The 19,404-nt window shown below is 30.5% G+C and overlaps 1 protein-coding gene across 2 annotated transcripts in view; it reads left to right on the top strand.

The window, feature by feature from the left end:
- The first annotated feature begins 5 nt into the window (after window positions 1-5).
- LOC145315749 (choline transporter-like protein 2) overlaps window positions 6-19,404 on the top strand; it is a 91,624-nt gene continuing 72,225 nt past the window's right edge. The window contains exon 1 of one of the 2 annotated variants that reach the window (XM_080155794.1): window positions 6-96. The gene's annotated coding sequence lies outside the window, so the exon portion shown is untranslated. Of the gene's footprint in view, window positions 97-6,733; window positions 7,304-19,404 lie in introns of those variants that run through there. The other variant, XM_080155795.1, reaches the window with a different exon arrangement.

The following is a 19,404-nucleotide window of genomic DNA, read 5'->3' as shown; positions in this document are numbered from 1 at the left end:
TGCGTGATATTTTCAGATTTGTTGAAACATAAATGTTAATCAAGTATTTTTACTTAATTCCCGAAGTAGACGAACAAATTCAGATAATTTTACGAGGTATGTTTTATATTATTGGAATACTTGGAATCCAATTAGGATCATATGAAGGAAATGAAGTCATTCCTTAAAAGGACAGAAATTTCATTGCAAAAAGGACAGAAATCATCTTCCTTTATCTCAGATAAGTGAAATATGGACAAAAATCACTCTCCTTTTTCTCACATATCTGAAAAAGAGAATAAAAATCACCTTCCTAAATCTCACTTAATCTTCCTAATCCTAAGAAAATTAACCTAGTTCCTCCAAAGTCTACCTTTTCATAACAAAGTCTACCTTTTCCTTACACATTCTCACTTATTCTCAGATAACCTACCTTATTATAAGAAATTCTTCCTAAATCTAAGAAAATCTACCTTACTCCCCCAAATTCTTCCTTGGTTTTCCAAATTCTTCCTTATTCTAGGAAATTCTACCTAATTTTAAGAAATTCTTCCTTATTCCAAGAAAATCTACCTTATTCCCCCAATTTCTTCCTTATTCTTGGAAATTCTATGTTATTCTAAGAAAATCTTACTTGTTCTAAGAAAATCTACCTTATTCTAAGAAATTCTTCCTTATTCTAAGAAAATCTACCTTATTCTAACAAATTCTTCCTTATTCTAAGAAAATCTACCTTATTCTAAGGAATTCTACCTTATTCTTCCTAATTCTTTCTTATTCCCCCAAAATCTACCTTATTCTAAGAAAATCTTACTTGTTCTAAGAAAATCTACCTTATTCTAAGAAATTCTTCCTTATTCTAAGAAATTCTTCCTTATTCTAAGAAATTCTTCCTTATTCTAAGAAATTCTACCTTATTCTAAGAAAATCTACCTTATTCTAAGAAATTCTACCTTATTCTAAGAAAATCTACCTTATTCTAAGAAAATCTACCTTATTCTAAGAAATTCTTCCTTATTCTAAGAAATTCTACCTTATTCTAAGAAAATCTTCCTTATTAAAAGAAATTCTTCCTTATTCTAACAAATTCTTCCTTTTTCTAAGAAAATCTACCTTATTCTGAGAAATTCTTCCTTATTCTAAGAAAATCTACCTAATTCTCCCAAATTCTTCCTTTTTCAAAGAAAATCTACCTTATTCTAAGAAATTCTTCCTTATTCTAAGATATTCTTCTTTATTCTAACAAATTCTTCCTTATTCTAAGAAAATCTACCTTATTCTGAGAAATTCTTCCTTATTCTAAGAAAATCTACCTAATTCTCCCAAATTCTTCCTTTTTCTAAGAAATTCTACCTTATTCTAAGAAATTCTTTCTTATTCTATGAAAATCTACCTTATTCTAAGAAATTCTTTCTTATTCTAAGAAATTCTTCCTTATTCTAAGAAATTCTACCTTATTCTAAGAAAATCTACTTTATTCTAAGAAATTCTTCCTTATTCTAAGAAAATCTACCTTATTCTAAGAAATTCTTCCTTATTCTAAGAAATTCTTCCTTATTCTAAGAAAATCTACCTTATTCTAAGAAATTCTTCCTTATTCTAAGAAAATCTACCTAATTCTCCCAAATTCTTCCTTTTTCTAAGAAAATCTACCTTATTCTAAGAAATTCTTTCTTATTCTAAGAAAATCTACCTTATTCTAAGAAATTCTTGCTTATTCTAAGAAATTCTTCCTTATTCTAAGAAATTCTACCTTATTCTAAGAAAATCTACTTTATTCTAAGAAATTCTTCCTTATTCTAAGAAAATCTACCTTATTCTAAGAAATTCTTCCTTATTCTAAGAAATTCTACCTTATTCTAAGAAAATCTACCTTATTCTAAGAAAATCTACCTTATTCTAAGAAATTCTTCCTTATTCTAAGAAATTCTTCCATATTCTAACAAATTCTTCCTTATTCTAAGAATATCTACCTTATTCTAAGAAATTCTCCCTTATTCTAAGAAATTCTACCTTATTCTAAGAAAATCTACCTTATTCTAAGAAATTCTTCCTTATTCTTAGAAAATCTACCTTATTCTAAGAAATTCTTCCTTATTCTAAAAAAATCTACCTAATTCTCTCAAATGAAATATATAGGGGTCCCAAACTCAAAAACAAAGTTTCAGCGCAATCCAGCCACCCGTTCTTGAGATACAGTGACCTGGTGTCCTTGGCACTGACGTTGAGATTTGGGAAATGGTTCGAATCCTTAATAAAATATTTTGGCACTTAGTCAAAATTTTGAGGAAAAAATACCCAGGTGGACAAATAATTTTGATCAAATATTGAAAATTATTTTAAGTGTCAAAATATTTTTGGACTTTAACCAAATTTACTAAGGATTCGAACCATTTCCCAAATCTTACTGTAGGTACCAAGGACACCAGGTCACTGTATCTCAAGAACAGGTGGCTGGATCGCCCTGAAACTTTGTTTTTGACTTTAGGACTCCTATATATTGCAAGAATTTCTTAGAATAAGGAAGAATTTGGGGGATTAAAGTAGATTTTCTTAAAATAAGGAAGAATTTCTTAGAATAAGGTAGATTTTCTTAGAATAAGGTAGAATTTCTTAGAATAAGGTAGAATTTCTTAGAATAAGGTAGATTTTCTTAGTATAAGGAAGAATTTCTTAGAATAAGGTAGATTTTCATAGAATAAGGAAGAATTTGGGAGAATTAGGTAGATTTTCCTAGAATAAGGAAGAATTTCTGAGAATAAGGTAGATTTTCTTAGAATAAGGTAGAATTTCTTAGAATAAGGAAGAATTTCTTAAAATAAGGTAGATTTTCTTAGAATAAGGAAGAATTTCTTAGAATGAGGTAGATTTTCTTAGAATTAGGAAGAATTTGGGAGAATTAGGTAGATTTTCCTAGAATAAGGAAGAATTTCTTGGAATTTGGTAGATTTTCTTAGAATAAGGAAGAATTTCTTAGAATAAGGTAGATTTTCTTAGAATAAGGAAGAATTTCTTAGAATAAGGTAGAATTTCTTAGAATAAGGAAGAATTTCTTAGAATAAGGTAGATTTTCTTAGAATAAGGAAGAATTTCTTAGAATAAGGTAGATTTTCTTAGAATAAGGAAGAATTTGGGAGAATTAGGAAGATTTTCCTAGAATAAGGAAGAATTTCTGAGAATAAGGTAGATTTTCTTAGAAAAAGGAAGAATTTCTTAGAATGAGGTAGATTTTCTTAGAATTAGGAAGAATTTAGGAGAATTAGGTAGATTTTCCTAGAATAAGGAAGAATTTCTTGGAATTTGGTAGATTTTCTTAGAATAAGGAAGAATTTCTTAGAATAAGGTAGATTTTCTTAGAATAAGGAAGAATTTCTTAGAATAAGGTAGATTTTCTTAGATTAAGGTAGAATTTCTTAGAATAAGGAAGAATTTCTTAGAATAAGGTAGATTTTCTTAGAATAAGGAAGAATTTCTTAGAATAAGGTAGATTTTCTTAGAATAAGGAAGAATTTGGGAGAATTAGGAAGATTTTCCTAGAATAAGGAAGAATTTCTGAGAATAAGGTAGATTTTCTTAGAATAAGGTAGATTTTCTTAGAATAAGAAAGAATTTTTAGAATAAGGTAGAATTTCTTAGAAAAAGAAAGAATTTGGGAGAATTAGGTAGATTTTCTTAGAATAAGGAAGAATTTGTTAGAATAAGAAAGAATTTCTTAGAATAAGGAAGAATTTCTTAGAATAAGGTAGATTTTCTTTGAAAAAGGAAGAATTTGGGAGAATTAGGTAGATTTTCTTAGAATAAGGAAGAATTTGGGAGAATTAGGTAGATTTTCTTAGAATAAGGAAGAATTTCTAGAATAGGGTAGAATTTCTTAGAACAAGGAAGAATTTCTTAGAATAAGGAAGAATATGAGAGAATAAGGTAGATTTTGTTAGAATAAGGAAAAATTTCTTAGAATAAGGTAGATTTTCTTAGAATAAGGTAGAATTTCTTAGAACAAGGAAGAATTTGAGGGAATAAGGTAGATTTTCTTAGAATAAGGAAGAATTTGGGGGAATAAGGTAGGCTTTCTTGGAATAAGGAAGAATTTCTTAGAATAAGGTAAGTTATCTGAGAATAAGGGAGAATTTGTGTAATTAAGGTAGAATTTTGAGAATAAGAAAGAATTCGGTAAAATAAGGTAGATTGATTAAACATGGTTGTAATAGTGAGGAAAAGGAAGAATTTCTAAGAACTAGGAAGAATTTGTAAGATGGTGGACAGAGGTCACCTTCCTTTAGTGAGAATTTGTAAGATAGTGGACAGAAATCACCTTCCTTACTGAGAATTTGTAAGAAAAAGGAAAGGAAATAGCCTTCCTATACCCAAGGAAGGAAATTTCTGTCCTTTTTAGGAATGACTTCATTTCCTTCATATGATCCTCCAATTAATAAAGTAAGTTTATTATATTATAGCTACATTTATGTAGGCAATACAGAAATTACCAAGTAGTTTGGTTTACAAGATATCAGCCAGCAAGCCTGTTGGTAAATTCTGTGATTTACAATTTTGCTTATGTGATTTTTATGAGCACAGTCAAAGTCACAAATTGATTATTGTTTTATTAATCAGCTTACAGATGAAATTTCAGGGATATAATTATCCCTTTAATCTAAAGATTAACATTTTCTTGAAATTAACACTAATCAAGTGCTTATTTCTTCTAGTTTCTTTTAACGAGACAATGGTTGATTTTAGAACGTAAAAGATCTTTACGTTAATTTAAGCATATGTTTGAATTGTCCCTTCGATTTCAAACTAGGCAAGATGATTTCTGCCACATTTAGGTACATCATTACATAATTTTGAACATTATATTATGCTTTTTGAAGCCTCATTGCTTTGGTCTTTTAACACTGATTATCAAAACGATTAGCAACAATCTGTAAGCGAGGAATATCTAAAAACACCTGTCACTTTCTGGATGAACGAACTGATCAATAAATGATGTCCATGTTAGCAACCTAAATTAATGAAAAAAACTTCCCTGACATAATGTCCATGTATTTTCTATATCCATTAAAATAAATCACTAAAATGTGCTGTGCAGTGATTTCGTGACGCACTAGAAACCATGCTTCTATATACCATAAACCGGACATTTCTTGTTCTGTGGTATTTTAAAACTTAATCCCACCAAGCATAACTGAAAGTAGCATACTAGAGAAGAAGACGGTTGGTTATTCGCATAAAAATATTTCTATAGTACATTTTATATAAGATTATCATAAAATTAAAACCAATTTTGTTAGCCACCAGAGGCCGAAGGTCCGGGCTAACAAAACAGGCATTAATATTATGTTTTTTTTGGTACCCATTCGTGGAGAATGCGATTCTATTCATGATTTTATAGTATGGCTGAGAACCAGTTCTATTCCAGCGGATTCAGTTTTAAAGTCATACTGTAAAAATCATTATATCAATTCATTTAAGCCCAAATATTACAACCTGTAATTCATAGAACTTTTATTTTGTACTTAACTTAACCGATTTTGCAAATCAAAACTCGAAGTACTAGTAGTTAATTGCATATTACTTAAATGAGTCAAAAATACGTTTTCCTCCAATAGTACTTCTACCCAGGCAGGGCGGGGACATTGGGCTGTTTATTATACTAGTCTCCAAAGTCTTAAAATTATGTTTTCTTATTTGTTGGATTAACAACTTTGTTGACTTTTTTTACAATTTTGATTGTTAGGTTCATTAAGATGAGTGTCCAATCGTTTCAACCACTAATTGTAATCTACTGAATGGGTAATTTTGGGGATGTACATCAATTTATCGACCATTGTCTTATCCCTTTAGATCCTTGACATCTACCTAAAATTATTTTGGTTGTGTTGTCCCCCACCCACTGCATGCACCTCTCAAGCCAGGATTTTTTACAAGTCTGCTTCTAAAGTTGTTTCATATCTCTCAGTATTACAGTATATTTCATGCCTAGTCAAGCCTGTCTTTGTGCTGTGATAATTAACAGTTTAATTGTCCATAGGAAAGAACTTTGCGTTGAGTAATACTATGATTTAAAGTAGAGAGAAAGGGAACAATGGGCTGTTTTTGACACTAGTCCCCAAAGTTTCATTATAACGTTTTCTTATTCGTTGGCTTAACAACTTTGGGGACTTGTGTAAATATTGATTGGTTAGTTAATTAAGTTGAGTGTTCAAACAATTCTACTACTATTCTTAATCTTCATGGATGTGGCTAATTTTGTGCATATCGTCATAGGGGATGTACAATATAGGAATTACAATATTGTATTTTTCTCTCTTTAACAAATTCAATTCCTAATTAAAATCATATTTTATGTAAATAAAATATTTAGTACATAACTTATGATCTTTATTTTCACACTAGTTGCGGGGCTCCTAGCATCTAGGGGCTGTATTGGAAGGGGTAACTTATTAGACCTAATTATAAAATTAAACGGATCTATATAAAGATTCCCTAATACGAAGAACTCTATCGATTCAGTAGTTATCGAAATCTTAAGCTACAGACAAAAAACTTTCTACTTTATATATTTAGATATAAAAATCTTATAAACCTATTTATTCCATCAATCAAACTTTTAAGAAAACTGGTTTTTAAATCAATTATCTACTTCTTTTTCCATGAGAAATTCTAAATAATAATCAGCTGTTTTCTATCATTGTTGTTGTTGCTTTGCTTCATACTTTACCCCACCTCCACTTCCTAATTTAAGTTGTAGTAGTTTCTTTCCCAACAGCACACACAGGCGCATCTCTCGTTTAAACTAGCCAAGATATTTTTGTGGATTTTATTCAATTTCAATGTGAAAATGTCGTGTTTTTATATCATTCATATATGCAGAACATTCTCCCCGGAGATATTTCAGAGCACGTAAAATAGTCGCTGCTGCTGCAAATAGAGGTAGATAAAAGTCCGAGACTTTAGCGAAGTGAAACTTCGGCGGGTGAGTGAGCGAGAGTTTCTCCGTAAATTATCGGAGAAATAATAGTGGTTTACATGTGTTTTTAAAGATACAAAGGTTGTCATAGCTACACATCATGTGTATACGAGTGTGCATAATGATACAAATTAATGTAAAAACATAGTGATGCAAGTAAACAAAGATTATTGTTAGCAAGAAACCTTGACAAGGTCATAATGTTATAAATATAAAACAATAAACATATGTATATAAATCTATTGATTATATAGAATTCTTTGTGATTGTTTAGTGATGAACATTAATAAAGAACAGATTTAGTAAATAATGTTTGTGCGCATTTCTGTTTTATATTGCCTTCTATCATGAAAGGTAGTTTACTTACATTATTTTTAGTATAATAAAAACCGGTTTTGATTTTTAAATTTTGAATTAAAACTGCATACCTACTGTAGAACAAAATAAATATTTTTATAAGCGAAGCTTTTCTATAATTAGGGTCGGTCCGTCGGTCACGGATAGCTTTTTGTCGTTAATTTAGGCATGTTAGAATTGTTCTATCGATTTCAAACTTTGCATGATGATTCCTGTAGAAGTTAGGTACGAGTTAGAAAGTGTAGCAACTCTAAAATCATTACCAGAATGTCCGTACGTCCATTTTGATTTTTTTTACATTTTAACAACAAAGGGGGGGGGGGCGAAAGTGACACTTTTTGAAACCAAAACTAAAAGTCAAAGGAACTCAACTAAAAAAAGAGTTACAGGTCTGAGATTTTACATGGCAGTTGCTTTATAGGGGTACAATATGGAACTGTGAAGAAACGGCGGCGCAACCGCCGAAAACCGCCGAGAAAAGGCAAAAAAAATTTCGGCGGGAAACGGCGATTTCGGCGGTTGTGCCGCTGTTTCTTCACAGTTCCATATTGTACCCCTATAAAGCAACTGCCATGCAAAATCTCAGACCTGTAACTCTTTTTTTAGTTGAGTTCCTTTGTTGACTTTTAGTTTTGGTTTCAAAAAGTGTCACTTTCGCCCCCCCCCCCCCTTTGTATGTGACCTAATTATCCGATTGGTCTGATTTTTGGTATACTGATTCCTGGAACAACAAAGTACAATATTATAAGCGAAGCAACTCTATAATCAAGTCCTAAAAATGTAAGTATGTCCATAAACATTATCCTGTATCAAGCAGTTTTTCAACAAATTTACTTACAATTTTGCTTTGACTCTTATACATTTACATTCTGATTATTCAGTTCTGACATTATACAAGTGTTAATATCCGTTTGTCCTACCGTTTCAGAGCTTCGCTTTTATGGATGTTGTCATCCTTGTTTCTATACAACAAGGGTAATTGTGTCTATAAATAGCGCAGCTGTATCAAACTTGTACATTTTTAATCACAAATATATAAGTACTCATTTAAGACACTTAGGTATAAAATTTCTCAATTCCTAAAGTCAGTTATTGAAATATTTTTAAAAGTATTTTTGCGTAACTGTGTTTCACAGTGGGTTTTAGTTACAAAGTGGTAATTTTTTTATGTCTAAAGCTTAAGATTTCAATAACTGCTGAACTGAGTGAGTTTTTCTTTTAATGTAAGCTTCACATAGGTCCCAGGATGGTTTTATGCTTTTTTATTTTTAGACTTAAGCCTTGGGATATTTTTGTGCCCCCTTTTTAAAACCCTTAAATAAAATACCACTAGTTGCAGCCGTTAGTATTACAAATTATATTACGAACATCTTATTAAGTCTTATTAAGAAATAATCGCATTAAAACTTATGACTCATAATAAGAACTATTTTTGCAAGAAAATAATGAAATATCGTAAGCATAGGTTAAAGACGTTTGATTATATTTAATATTTGTAATTAGGTTATAAAAAGCCTCTAGAGGCTAGAAGCTAAGCCGCTGATGCCTATGCAAATAGTATAGCATTTAAAATTAGGAAGGACATTATTGAAATTGAACCCCAAAAACTCGAAAAAGGCTCCTAAGCAAAATATCTGATAGAAAATTTAAAGCATAATGGTCTTATTTTACTGACCTATAGGTCGTATTTATGATTAGCCGTTCCATAGCTTCTGCAAACATTGTTATCCTTGTTAAAAGCAAAGCTTATCTAGGTATAATTAGGGTCGGTCAGTTCATACGTTCGCCCGTAACGGTTAGCTCGTTTCGTAAATCCAAAATGTTTTGATTGTCCTATCGATTTTAAACTTAGCTTGATGATTAACAAGGTACAATGTTATAAGCGAAGCATCTCTATAATCAAATCCTTAAACAGTATACTCTTTTAAAGCAGTGTGCACCAAATTTACCTACTCTCATATTATGCATATTCAGTTCAGATTCTCTACTAAGAATTATGTTTGTTTGTCCTACCGTTTCAGAGCTTCGCTTTTATGGATGTTGTTTTCCTTGTTTTCAATTTTGTGTTCTATTATTAAATTAAGTAGCATACACAGTGTACTCAAAACACATGTTGGGTTAATATTTGTCACTGCATTTTCCAGGGATTTAAAGGGATAAGACAACGGCCAATAAATTGATGTACATCACCAATGATGATACACGAAATTGCAATTATTGGTTGAAACGTTTGAACACTAAACTTAATAAACCAACCAATCAAAATCTATAAAAAGTCCCCAAAGTTGTTAAGCCAACGAATAAGGAAACGTTATTACCTATAAAACTTTGTGGACAAGTGTAATAAACATCCCAATGTCCTCTTCCTCCCTGATTTTCTCTCACAGAACCCAAAATTTGTTTTAAACAAATCATAACTTGAACATTTTTATGTTCTTTTGAGCGGTGCACACTGTTTTGTGCTTTGTAATCTTTTCTGTAAATTTATTTTTGCAATTTTTGCACCTTCAAAAGTGACATTAGAACTGATATTAAAGCTATTATATTTATTCCTTATTTTCCCACAAAACGAAGCTTTTCTATACTTAACGTCTGTCCATCACTACGTCCTTATTTAGTTTATTTGGGCAATTCAGGCATTATCATATAGATTTCAAACTTAGCATGATAATTCTAAAACATTTAAATAATGATTCCTAGAACAACAAGGTACAATATTATAAGCGAAGCATCTTTTGAAACTCTTATTATTTCCTTTACTCTATTCTATAGTATTTAAGAAATTTCGCAACAATTTAAATACAATTTTGTTTAGACTTGTAAATTACTTTCTGACACTACAATTGTTATTGTTTGTGTCCTAAAATTTGATTTTAGAGCTTCGCTTAATGTATATTGTAATTCTTTTTTTTACATATTTTTTTCATGTTCTTGCAAAAGTATTTCAAATCACTTTGTTTCGTGATTCTGATATTTTAAATCCCAGCTTATTTGATTCACTGATTCCTTTCATATAATGAAAAAAATATTTTTATAATCAATAAATATGCAATATTAATTGTAATCAGCACAGTTTATTTAAACATGATATTTACCTAATCAAATACAGAGTGTTTCATTTTTTAATTTTAACAAATCATCAGTTGGTTTATACATAAAAAGAAATCCATAATATATAAATAAAGATTTAAGAATGATGTAAAACAAATGATAAGGTTATTAGGAAAACAGTAAATTAGAAAACATATTATTGGCAATTAGGCTAGTAGTAAAGTTTCTAGTATGGCTTCGAAACCGATTAATTTCTGCTGTATTTGAACCGGTTTTCAACCATACTGAAAAGTCATGTATAGTATCATATTACAGACAAATTTCCACGAATATTAAAATAAAAATAATAAAATAAATACCAGTTTTGTTAGTCCGGACTATAATTGGTGTTAATCTTTTGATTTCTCATTTTAAAATCCGCGGAAAGCTGTCTATAATACGATGTGAGAGGAAAGTACTCAAATTAATTAGCAAAAGCATTTTGTGAAAAAAGCTGAGAGAAGATTTGCAGGGATCTAGAGGGATAAGACAATGGCTTATAAATTGATGTACACAACACCCCCAATGATGATACACAAAATTAACACTTTAGTAAATTATAATTATTAGTTCCAATCAAAATTCAATAAAAGTCCCCAAAGTTGTTAAGCCGACCAATAACGAAAACATTATTATAAAAGTTTGTGGACTAGTGTAATAAACAGCCCAATGTGCCCTCCCTCTGTGGAAAATTTGTTATAGAAGGAAGGAGGACAGGTTTCAAGAATTGTAAGAAGGATTAATCAGATAAGTGAGAGGAATTAATAGTAATATCCCCTTAATAGCCAGCGGAGAACCCTACATCACCTACCCCCCCCCCGCAATTTTCGATTTTGAAAAAAATCATTTGTGAAGTTATTTTTAATTAGGCTTAAGTAGTAAAAGTCAGAAAAACCCTTTAGGGTTAAAGTTACTCAAGGGTAAAAACTCTTTACCTAAGTTAAAGGCTCTATACAGGAACTAGAAACAAATGTTTAACTATTAGAAAGGGTTAGAGTTTCTGTGGTCTACTTTAAATTCTATGGATTTTATTTTATTGAATTAATCTCTTTAGGTTTGATGGGGGATGTGGTCACTTTTCAATACATAAAACTTTATACCTTATTCGTTATCATTGAAGTTTAAGAGAAATATTTATTTTTAAAAAGAAACTTGTTAAGAAGATATGTGCTTGTTAACTTTTTTGGTTTGTCATGTTATGTTAGTATTAATTAATTTAAAAGGAAGAGTTTAGTTTTGTATTAAAAACTTTTCTCGTATTCATTCGAATCCAGTGGATAAGAACCGTTTCTAATCCATACGAAAAAACTATGTCTAGCATCGTATTATATCCAGCTTTCTACGAATATAAAAATGTACATCAAAAGATTAAAACCTCGGGGCTAAAAAACTGGTTTTAATCTTATAAATGTACAATACATTCTATATCCGCGGAAAGCTGTTTATAATACGATGCGAGAAATAACTATTCTTGGTTTCAATTTTGACTTAGATAAATATAATCGCGAACCAAAATTGTTTTCCTTTAAAATAAGGCTTCTTATAAGTCCAGAGATGGTTTGCAACTATTTAGGCATAAAATCACCTTGAGAAAAAATACCCTTTTAATTAAATTTTCCTTTAAAACTAAAATTGAAAGAGGAGGATCGACTTCACATTTTTCTTAAAGTGCCACTAGAGGCCATTGGGAGGGCGTAGCTGCTAGTTAAATTAAAAGTATCTTAGCTTTAAAATTTATGAGTTAATATATATTTTAACCTGCACTTTGCTATACATGTTGTAAAAATATTTTCAAGAATTAATTCTATGATATTGTGTTAAGATTATATTTTGTTTCACAAAAATAACATATTACGCAAATGAAGTTCATTAATTTTCACAAGAAGGGACAAAGGTCATTTTTTGTTTATGTACATGTGTCATCGTGGCGCAATTATTTTACGTCAACAAGACTTTATTAAAATTACATCAGATTAAAAGCAAAATTAGTTTTTTCTAAAATTGTTTTGCAACTCGAATTGATTAAAACATAGGTATGTTTTAAGTGCTATAGAATCGAATGATGTACTGCCATTTTGAAAATTTAGGTGGTTTTCCACAGTTTCTAGTCGAACACTCCCACCCCCTTATTTTATATTGAATTGAAAATAAGGGATTAATTATGACAACAGTTTTCTGTTTGTTTATTAGATTACTAGCGGTTTCGCCCCTAGCCTCTAGCCTCTAGGGGCTTTGCCCCAAGAGGTGTTAAAAATTTTTTTTGGTGAAATACGTAAAAGGACCCAGGAAATCCCCTACAAAAAAAAAAAAAAAAAAAATGGGGGGGATTTTTGTTTTTTGGAGGGTTGGGGATGTCCCACTCCCAAGAAAATAGCATAAACTCACCACAGGACCAGTAGGTATATTCTCTGAAGAGTAGAATCCGATCGGTTCAGTGGTTACCGAGATCTTAAGGGACGGACAGACAGACAGACATCGTTCTACTAGATATTATTATGATATGAGGTACAGGTCCCACAGAGTTAGGTTTCCCCGCATTGGTAAGTCAAGAGGAAAAAATCTACCCTTTCCCACCTATCTTAATTTATTTGAAAAATAAGGAGAGGGTTTCAGTGCTCTATAGAAACATACGGGAAAGCACCAGAATTTATTTTTATTTATTTAGTTATTTTGCCATCAGCTATAAAGGATCTACTGCAGTTCACGGTAAAATATTGCTGGTAACGAATATTGCCAAAAATCTATGAATTTTAAAGGCTTTTAGCTGTCAAACGGCTGAACGTACAGATCATGCCCGCACACTGTTTTAAGCGGCATAAGAATATCTGGAATAGCCATAAATCAAAAATGCAAAATTATCTCGCAGTGCAGAGAAATGCGCGAAAAAGGCATATTTTACGCGTTTTTTCTTCAGTAAAGCTTTCCCTTGGCATCATTGGATCTTGGTTATTCCAGATTATTTGTAGGCCTTCTTATACCGCTTAAAATGGTGTGCGGGTATGATCTGTACGTTCAGCCGTTTGACAGCTAAAAGCCTTTAAAATTCATAGATTTTTGGCAATATTCGTTACCAGCAATATTTTACCGTGAACTGCAGTAGATCCTTTATAGCTGATGGCAAAATAACTAAATAAATAAAAATAAATTCTGGTGCTTTCCCGTATGTTTCTATAGAGCACTGAAACCCTCTCCTTATTTTTCAAATAAATTAAGATAGGTGGGAAAGGTGGGAGCCTTTAAAATTCATAGATTTTTGGCAATATTTATTACCAGCAATATTTTACCGTGAACTGCAGTAGATCCGCTATAAGTTTAAATATTCTTTTATCTTGACACAACATTTTCCTAACTTTTAAGATCATTAGCTAAAGTTTTAGTATAAACTGTGTTAAATATAATTTCTTCTAAGTAATATGATTTGTTCAATGTACAATGTACATAGAATTTAACCTAGGGAAATTTAAAATTTGATTGGTTTGTTCATTAAGTTTAGAATCCAAACATTTCTTCCACTAATTTTAATCTACAGAAGGGGTAATTTTGTGTATTATCATTGGAGGTGTAAATTAGTTTATCGGCAATTGTCTTATCCCTGTATGCATTGCATACTCTATATGGTTGGGCATACCCAAGGTTTGTTGACTGTGGTTTAAATCTGTGCTTGCAAATTCTATAAAATTAACCAAAAATATAAATAATCCCGAATGTATTTCTATGAATGTCTCCAGATAATCATTATCCATTTTGTTAGGTTGCCAATTTTTCTTCCTGTTACGGTCAGGGATCTAAAGGGATAAGATAATGGCCAAAAAATATAATGTGTATCTCCATTGATGTTACACAAAATTAATGTAGATTACAATAAGTGGTTAAATCGTTTGGACAATCAACTTAACCAAAATTCAATGAAAGTCCATAAGTTGTTAAGCCAATGAATAAAAAAAATGTTATTAGAAAACGTTAGGGACTAGTGTAATAAACAGCCCATTGTCTCCTTCCCTCCCTGTGTTACGGTAGAATACACATTGGTTTATTTACTGACCTAATTGGTTTATATTAACAGATGGAAAACAAATTAAGCTTGTCTAATCTTTTTCTTATCTTTATATGGCCGTAGCTGTACAATCAATAAAAAAGTTGCAGATAACAAGAACAATTTTGTTATTATATAGCAATTATAGTATGTTAACAATTACAAGAAAAATTAGAGATCTATCTTTAATAGCAACTGAATAAAATATTTTTTCCATTGCGTTATGTATTGACAGTTGGACAGACAAAGTGAATTATAGTTAAACTTAGCTAACAAAAAAAGCTGTATAAGGCCAAAGTTCATTGTAAATAACAATCTGTTACCTATCTTTTCCCCTTAAAAATACTAACAACTGTACCCCTAGCATCTAGGAGCTCTGATTTTGAAGGGGTAGGGAGGAAAGAAAAATATACCAGCCTCAAGCATAAATCTTAAAATATAATATAATATATAAATCATCCTGGAACCTAGGCGAAGCTTTCTTAAAATGAAGAAATCAATCAGTTTAGTAGTTATCGAAATCATAAGCTACAGACAAAAAACCTTGCCACTTATAGAATAGGATGTTCCCTTCAAAAATATTAGATCTTTAAAATAAATATTTATTTAAATATTTTGAATCCATTGTGAATTGAAAAGACATTGCAGCTTGGTTGTTTTGTTGAGTCAAGAATACAAAAGTTAAAGGTATGCACTTACAGATAGAGAGGGGACAATGGGCTGTTTATTACACTAGTCCCCAAAGTTTTTTAATGTTTCTTATTCGTTGGCTAACCACATTGGGAACTTCAGTGAATTTTGATTGGTTGTTTTATTTATTGGTTGTTTTATTTACAGTATTCAAACGTTTCAACCACTGATTTTACGTTACAGAAGGTTTAATTTTGTGTATCATCCATGAGGATGTATATCATTTATCAGCCATTGTCTTATCCCTTTAGATCCCTGATGCACTTGTGTTTTTACCAGTTTCAGTGTGACTGTGCAGTCAGTGATTATACCTCTACAATTGTTTCTGATGCAAATCTAGTTTTAACAAGTTTTGAGACCACCCCCCTTTTTTTTAATTGAGTGGCCTCTTATATTTGTGATTAATGAAAATAAATCTTTTTATGCAAATATTCATGTGAATAGACATTTTATAATTTAATGTTGAGATTAATTTCTTTGCTGCTTAAAAACATTTTCGGTTGCTTTATTATCAGGTGGACATTTTTATGTTTATTTTCCTGCACATAAAATATTTTTAACAGGGAAAATGTTGTCCATAGCAACCTTTTATTTATGACTTACTCCGTAAAAAAATTAGAAAAATATGATTTTTGAAAATGATAAAATCGGTTAGGTAATGAACCAAAAAGATAAAGTACGGACAGATGGATGTTATTATTCAGTTCCTTATTAGTAATATACAGCAGAGGCTCTAGAAAAATTGTTGGATCATGGAAAGAAAACGAAGTAGCGGGTTTCGTCGTATTTTCACCGTAGTTTTTGATATGTTAATTTATGTTAGGTTAGGTAAGATAAATGTTGATGATTGCCCTGCAGGGTTAGGATATCGGCCCCGCAGGGTTAGACCCCCCCTACAGGAGCTAAAAATAGGATAAGCTACTGTGAAAATACGAGGAAACCCGCTACTTCGTTTTCTTTCCATGATCTAAATTGTTTTTACTTCATAAGTTGTTATCAAAACAGTTCAGATTTTGAGACGTTATGAATGATTGACCAAAATATGTAGTACGATTTCTCTGTAAGCATACTGCATGTAATCTTTAGTGAAATATATGCATTCAAAATCTTGGAAAATATCCAAGATGTCACATGTAATTTTGTGTTTAATATAGGAATTATTATTTTATCAAATAATTACCTAAATTAAGCCAGGATTAATTTGCCAAAAAATTGTCGAATTTACCCACCACGAATTCGAATGTACATTTAAATTGCCTTCGCTGTTTATTTAATTTTAGGGTGTTTACTGTTAACTACTATAATTTAGTAGATTTTCGTATTTAAGTCCAATTTCGTACTTTGGGGCATTACATACATACTAACAGACCATTTGTAGAAAAGCTTTACTTAATAAAAATGCTTGCTTAAAGCTTTAAATCTTTGTCTAGAAGGCTGAAGAAATACGTGATCTGAATGGATAAGATAATGGCAGATAAATCAATGTACATCCCCAATGATAATACACAAAATTCTGTTGATAACAATTTATGGTTGAAACGTTTGGAAACGCAATTTCAATATAAGTCCCCAAAGTTATAAAACCAACGAATAAGAAAACGTTATAATAATTCTTTGTTGACTAGAGTAAAAAAACAACCCAATGTCCCCTTCTTCCATGCGAAGAAATAATTTGCTTTATTGTTATTGAAATAGGAAGTATTAATTTGATAAGAATAAGTTAATGGTCACTGTGGGCTAGAATTGAATCAAGACAAAAGTAAGTGCCGAGCCCTGGGACCTATGTATGGTGAAAATAGACATAAAACCATGATGATTCCAGGTAAAACCAAAATATTTCAGCGGGGTCTTTTTGTTTTATTTCAATTTTAAGTTCTGAAAAAAAAATGAAAAAAATATGAAAATCTTTAATAAAAAACAAACAAAAACTGTTTTTCAAAATTTTTTTTCACTAAAAGATACAAACAACTTATATACATACTATAAGCTTTAAAAAAATCAAAATTTTCAAATTTAGGACTGCCTTTCCAAGGTTAGAAGAAAAATCCTAACAACGAATTCTAACATATTTCTGATCAACATAGCAATAAAACGTCTTTTGCTAAATCTTTAACATCAAAATTAAATAGCACTTACTAAAGACTTTTTTTCATTTAAACTTATACTTTTTACATTATTTAACTTTTAAGATTGTGTTTTTTTAAAAGAAAGGTTGCGTGATTTTTTTCCTCATAATTAATTTATCTTAATATGCTGCATTATAAGTGACTGACATTGTAGGCTGTGATGGCTTAGAAAACTCAATACCAGTTTTGTTAGCCCAGGCCATCGGCCCCTCGGGGCCTACAAAACTAGTTTTAATCTTTTTATTTTTATTTTACTATCTGCTAAAAGCTGTCTATAATCCCATACAATAAATAACTATTAAACATACCAATTAAAGTGAAACAGGGATCTTAAGGGATAAGACAAAGGATGATAAATTGATTACTCCTTCTGTAGATTAATATTATTGGTTAAAAAGTTTGGACTTTGCATGTTTGAACCATCAAATCATTAATCAATTCATAAATTATCAAAAGGATAAGAAAATGTGTTTATAAAACTTTGGATATGATTTACAATTCTATGTCCAGTTCACTCCCTCCCTCCTTCGTTAAACATACACTTATATATAGACAGAAAGACATCCTGTTACTTTTTGTCTAGAGTTTTAGGATCTTTTGTTCTATCATACAAATTATTTAAATATCCTGTTTTGAAAAGCAGAATGCCGTTTTAAAATTTATTTTGCTAATTATAAGAGGGAGGGGACATTGGGATGTAAATCACACCAGTACCCACGTTAGCTCAAAAAAATTGTGTACTTTTACTAAAATTAATGGAATGGTTTCAAACTAATATTTTACAAACATATAATCAAACAATAATTTTACATAAGAAATGGTTAGTTTCCGTGTCATAATTTGTGGAAATCTACATGTATCACTTTATTGTCCTTTGTCTTATCCCTTAAGATCCCTGAAAGAAAGAAACAAGGATGACAACATCAATAACATGGATGAGATGGGAATATGGACAAGCAGTTTTATAAAGAATTTCTTTAAATCCTGAAACCTTTCTTGCGTATTTTATAATTTTAATATTTATAGACCTTGACTGATATACAAAGTAAATTGTTTAGGGAATCTTCACAAAAAATGCAGCCATCTGTCTTGAATAGCTGCTATACAAATTAAATTTCCCCTGAAAACAGACAAAAACAAAACTATTCAAAAGTACCCATAGTTGTTAAGTCAAAGAATAATAAATGTCTTTATAAAGTTTAGAGACTAGTTTATTAAACAGTCAATTGTCCTCTCTATTTCTGGGACACATTCAATATAAGTTTCATTTTAAAAAAACCTAGAATAAACAAAACAAAATATTTTTACTAAAATATAAGCCAACGAATAACAAATTATTATTATAAAACTTTTTAGACTAGTGTTATAAACAGTCCAAAGCCCCCTACCTCCAATGTATGATAAATAATTGATTTTATACATGATAAATACATGCAAATCGGCAAGGAGGGAGGAAAAATGTGACTGTTTATTTGTTTGTGTAGCCATTGTTTCTTAGTGTTTGGACCTAAGTAGTAATGAAGAAGGATGAAACACTTTTGTTTAGCCACTAGGGCTATTAAGCTCCACGCTCAAGTATATTATACCTTGACCCGCTGTCACAAGTGAGCTACTCTTTATTACCTCACCCTCGCCGAGTATGGCATGTGACTATAAATTATACTGGTACCAAAAGTTTTTATAGACACGTTATCTAATTAGTTAACTGGTCTTTTATTAAATCTTAATTGGATGGTTCAAACTAGCAGTGTCCACACAAAAGAAAATTTTTCCTATTTCTAAGAATCTTTACAGTTCTTATGTCCCCTTCTTCCCTGTTGTTTTGTTGTTTACAATTAAATTATACTGATAAATAAATTCTACAATTTATGAAATGGTAGATTTAATATGGATCAAGGGGACATTGGAATGTAAAATTTGCTGGTACCCAAAGTTCTTTATAAATATTTTCTCATTCATTGGTTCAAAAACTTTGGGAACTTTATTTTTCATCTTGATTGTTTGGTTTATACTATTAGTCTTGGTATGTTTTATTGATAATTTATGAATTGATTAATGATTTGATGGTTCAAACATGCAAAGTCCAAACTTTTTAACCAATAATATTAATCTACAGAAGGAGTAATCAATTTATCATCCTTTGTCTTATCCCTTAAGAT

This window comes from Acartia tonsa, chromosome 4 (assembly GCF_053477335.1).
Source record: "Acartia tonsa isolate MP-2025a chromosome 4, ASM5347733v1, whole genome shotgun sequence".
In the NCBI taxonomy this organism is placed as follows: domain Eukaryota; kingdom Metazoa; phylum Arthropoda; class Copepoda; order Calanoida; family Acartiidae; genus Acartia; species Acartia tonsa.
This window is presented reverse-complemented; position numbering and strand designations above follow the sequence as displayed.